Source organism: Falco biarmicus, chromosome 7 (genome assembly GCF_023638135.1).
Source record: "Falco biarmicus isolate bFalBia1 chromosome 7, bFalBia1.pri, whole genome shotgun sequence".
In the NCBI taxonomy this organism is placed as follows: domain Eukaryota; kingdom Metazoa; phylum Chordata; class Aves; order Falconiformes; family Falconidae; genus Falco; species Falco biarmicus.
The window spans coordinates 11,523,563-11,528,876 of NC_079294.1; positions in this window are offsets into that span (position 1 = coordinate 11,523,563).

Genomic DNA, 5,314 nt, shown 5'->3' on the forward strand with positions numbered 1-5,314 from the left:
CTCCCCCCTGCGCAACCTGCCCCGCCTGGCGCCCTCGGCGCCCTCCCATTGGCCGAGCGCCGCCAGCCGCCGACGCCGGCGCGCGCGCGGTGCATGCTGGGAGTTGTCGTCTGCCGGGAGCGGCGTGGGGGAAGAGGGAGGTGCCGTGGGGGGACCGTGAGGGGCCCGGCGGGGGGTGAGGGGTTTCCGCACCCCCTGCCCCGGCCATGCGTGGGGCCGCTCGCCACGGAGAGCTCCACTGCGCTCAGGCGGAGTTAGGAGCGCTTCGCACCTGCCCGCGTCTCCTGCAGGTGGCCCCGGCGGGGGAGTGGGCCTGCGGGGCCGGAGTTCAGCCGTTGCCGTTCCCTATCGGAGCTGCGGAGGGATGACGCGGGGCCTCACGTCTCCCCGCACCCGCGCTGCTGCCCAGGAGCTGGGCAAGGCGGCCCTTGAAACTCGCCTTCCCCTTGGCCTTCAGGGTTCTGTCCAGAGGACAGGGTTCACTGTGAATATCCACCTCCTTGCCAGAGCCTGTGTGCCTCACTTTCACGCTCGTGTGATGTGCTTTAAATTAAATTCGACTTAACTTTGTGCCCTATGGCTGACGGCAACCACTGAGAGCAGACAGGGGGAAGGGACTAAGCAGATACGCTGCAATTTGTGCAGGGTTGGGATGGGGTTTCTGGCTTTGAGGATCAGTACTTTTCTGTTGTTTGCCTGTGGCTGTTAATTGTGCTACGTAAGATGTACTGGCTACAAGCAGCGCTTACTGGAGTAAACTGTCCCACTGTCTCCTTGCTACGAGGGACTGATCAGCTTCACTTCAGCACATATGCAAGTCTGGCAGGAATTCTCAAAGAGTCACAAAATACACAGGTAGCTGTGGCCCACAGGTAAGCACAGGTGGTATCTTTGTGGCGACGGTGAGCTCACGTGTACCGCACTGGCTCACTTCTGAAGTCTGGGCCAGGTGAAGGAGCAGCAGGAAAGCACTGTGTGTCTCATTGATGTGATGTGCTGCTCCAGCAAAGCTGAGGTTGTATTTGCCGGGTAGCAGCTGTTCACGTTGAAAGACTCAGAGTTAGTCAGCCTCCACAGTCTGGAAGGATGTTAGCAGGTTAAGTTGTGAGGCAGTTAATAACTTCTGAGCTTCCCCAAGGACTTGGTCCACCTCCATGGTGACAGCTGCCCACCTTGCCCACAAGTAACTATCGCTGTACATTAGTCACTTTTCTCCCACATCTCTGTATACCCAAAGCAACTAACTTCCCTCAGCCTCCACTGAGAGGAGTGCAGGTAGGTGCATCACCTCTCCTCCAAGAACACAAATACTAGACAAAATTAACGGCCTCCCATCCTTCACTGTGTGAACTCCATCCCTTCTGTTGCCGTTGCCTCTCGCTTTGTAGCCAGCTGGGCACCCAGCAGAACCTGGCATGCTTTCTCTGCACCCACCGCAATTTTTATAATTTTAAGTATACGACGAGAAACACCTATGATTTCTTAAAGTGCTGCAGCGCACACCGGAGCGAGCGCTTTCCTCGATCCGCAGTAGCAGGCAGCTGCGGGTGGCGAGAACACGCTTACTTCTCCGGCCTCACCCTTCCCCAAGCGCTCCGCCGCGCCGCCCCCGGGCCCCGCTCCCCCGGCCCGCCGCCCGCGGGGCACGGCAAGGTGCTGGCAAGGCGCGCTGCCGGCCGCGCATGCTCCGCGCCCCGCGCATGCTCCGCGCTGCCGGGCGAGGCGGGGGCGGTGGGAGCGCGCCGGGGCGTCAGCCCGGAGCAGCGCGGCCGGGTTGTTTTAATGTTCCCGGTTGTTTAACAGAGCGACAGCAATCTGCCTTGTGTCCGGTTTTTTTTCTCCTGTTTAGAAGCAACTTGCAGGAACCCAAAAGGTGGCCGAGTGTTGGTTCAAAGTTTTAAAAACTTACCACGCAACTCATTTTTAAAGGTATACCAGCCTTGGAGCTAACATAGCAAAAGTGTTAGTAGTGATGCCTGATACTCAAATGGCTGAAAGGAGCCAGGTGAAGGCCTGAAACGAGCTGCAGATGTCCTCAAAGAAAACCAGTGACTTTCACAAACTGGACCTGAAATTTCCCTTCAGGGGATCTGCTGGGATTTGACAAAAAGAAACCAGAAACGAAAATTGTCTAAGAATTCCAAATTCAAGTGTTGCGTTTTGACTAGCAAGATAAAAAAGACTAGGAATCAAACACTCTGGACTAGAAAAAAAAAGCAAGCTGGAAACCGTTGCAGGGAAAGGAATGGCAGGAAACCTTTGGCCTGATTGTAATTTCCTATCCAAACAGCTGGAACTAGACTAAGGGAGCTAAAAATAAGCCCCGGAAGGGAATCAAAGTTCCCATGCCACAGTGGAAATCAGCAACTGAGATGGGGAATTGAGCCAGAAATTTTTTTAGTAATACGTGATTTTACATGCTGCTTCTATTCTGGTTTTAGCCAGGAGAGGGGGGGCGTTACCCAGCTAATGTAATACAAACATCTACTGTCTTGAAAAGAGGAAAAAAAGAAGGGGGGGCGGGGGGGAGGGGGGGGGTGGGAAGGGAAGGTACTGGTTGATGTTAACCTGACTGTCCAAATAGAGTGCTAGAAAAGCTAAGAGAAAAGGATATTTCCAGGAACTATATATGGTGGCACAGCACTAGTGGCAGCTTATAATTTGTTCCCAGAAATATTAAATTAATCAGACCACCTATAAGCCCTTAACATATAAAGTGGCAACACCTATCTTAATCAGCTGTCTAGGGCCAGACACGTTCTAGAAGGAGAGGAGAAAGATTAAATTCTCTCTGGCTTACTAGAGGACTTGCAAAGATTTGTGTCTTACTGTGTGCACATACCAGCCAGGAATCCAGTCAGCTACCAGAGGACCAGGCTGTAGATTGATAACTTTATCAAGATAAGTGAAAGGAAACATTAAGTGCCTATAAAACTATGATATTTTTCTGGATCGTGTCTTATACTCTTCATCAGACTAAAAGAGACGTTAAGAAGAAGGTGATTGTCATCATGTTTATCAGCTTGGCTCTACATTTAATGGTGAAGTGGGGATTAACAGCTGGTATGTGGTATTTCTTAACAATTAGAAAGAGACATAGTCCATTAACAGGGCCAGCTGGCAACAATGTAAAATTCAAAACTGGCAATTCTGTTGAAAGCTGGTACTGAAAAAAATTTGGATGTGATAACAATCGTTATAAATGAAATGCTGGCCAGTGCAGACCTTGACAAATGGTGAAGTCTCTTTTCCCAGCTTGGGAAGAGGAAAAGCTGGAAATGCAGGCAATCAGCTTCCTACGACCTAATCTGGGCACTTTAGCCAGTTATCTGAATCTGGCTATTGAATCACATCTGTGAAACACAGAAAAGTGGTACCTGGTGCAAGGATGGTGGCTATCAGACCAGACATCTTCAGAAAAAGCTAGGAAGCAGAGCTGTAATTTTGCACCTAATTTGTTGAATGGAGACAGTGGAAACATGTATCATTAGAATCTGAAAAGCAGTTACTAGTTTTATGAATATCAACCTGACTGCCAGCTTTTGTTGTAGTGAGTAACTGCATAGTACCTGAATATTTCTGACAAGAAGATTATGGAGAAGCCGAAGATAAGTAACATGAATCAGCAGGATACAGATGTAGACGAAACCTTCAAGGAGAAGCAGGGATGAAAGAGCTTTTACTGTATTTGATCCAATATAGTCTTAATGAGTTTGATGTATCTTCTCATTGGGAGTTTCTCCCAGTTTGAACATGTAGTTTGTCTTGGATTGGTCATCACAATTTTTATTGTGGGGTGTAAGGTCCTCCAAAGTGGATAGGGCATCAACATATTAGCCAAGTCTATCAGTATGTGTTATTAACAATGAGAAAAGACTCATGAGAAATTTATCTGAAAGATACATGTGAGGTTTTAGGCAGTTCTTGGGCCTCATCTGTAGTATGGGTTAAGAAAGAAGTGGTAGTAGTGGGGTGTTTGTGAACTCTGGCAAAACAAATTATGCCACTTGAAATAATTTTTATCTAGTAACACAAAGAAATTATACACTGGATGCTCTATCAAATTAAATCAGATTCTTCACCCTCAGTTTCAAAGTGCAGTATTAGGAGGTGGGTCATAAGAACACTGAAAAGACTATTTTCCCTGCAGGACAAGGTCAGCAACAAGTTAAAGTAGCAGTCACGGTGTGCAAGCTACCAGCTATGTTTGAGGACTGTTGGATCATGTTCCTCCCTCAGCTTGTATATTATCTAGGCAAGATATTCTGATATATGCTGCAAATGGTGTAAAGTAAGGTTAGAGCTACTAATCAAAACAAACTCAAAGAGATATGACTTATTTATAAAAGGCCCTGCTTACTTCTGCAGGTAAGATAAGGGGAGAGATTGGGGGCAAAATATTTCCTTTGATAAAAAGGAAGAAATATGTGAAAAATTGGGTCTCCCCTAGAGGCTAGCAGACATGCAGAGTTTCTGCAGAGCTTTTCTCTTCTGCAAGTTTTTTAGTGGGTTTGTCAATATTGCAAAAGTTATTTCATAACTTATTTCATAAGTTGGGAAAGAAAAAGAAAACATCTCAGTGGCTGAGAGAGAGTGAGTACTTTCAGTTAAAAAAGAAGTTGCAACTGCCACTGTATCAGCAGTGCATTCACATTTCAAAACCTCTTTCATATCAGATATGGGTGCTAGTGCTTACATTAGAACTCAAACATTGTGAGTTGGAGGTGACTTTGCACAGCAAAAGTCTAATTCTCTGGTACCACTGGAGAGGAATTAGTAATGGTTACATCAGTTGAAAATAACTCATATGTAGGAAAGTTTCTTGTCATGATAGGCCATATATCCCTTCTGTTCTTTGAGCATCGCTGACATAGTCCTAGCATGTTAGGAAAACAAAGCTTAGGTAATGATGGTTGGGTTGGTTTTGGTTTGGGTTGGTTGGTTTTTTTTTTTCTCACTTGCACTCTCCCCGCTACTTTTGCAGCCATTGTCTAATTTAGACCTAATTTTACAGAACAGCACAAGTGTTAAAGACACCAAGTTTTTGTGTGTTTTGTGACACAGTATCTGGAACAAGGAACCCCTATTAATGTCCCACAGCGGGAAACGTGTAACTTAGCTTTTACCCTTCCAAAGGACAGCGGTGAGTTCACCAACCTGTATATATGTAATTAAGACTTAACTGCAGTCCAGCCTCCTGCCCATCTCAAACAAGTAGGGAGGACTAGGCAAAGGAAGTTTTATGGTCACGGAAGGAGGTGATACATGGCATTCAGTGGATAGAATACAAATTCAGAGGAAATCTGGCTTCATT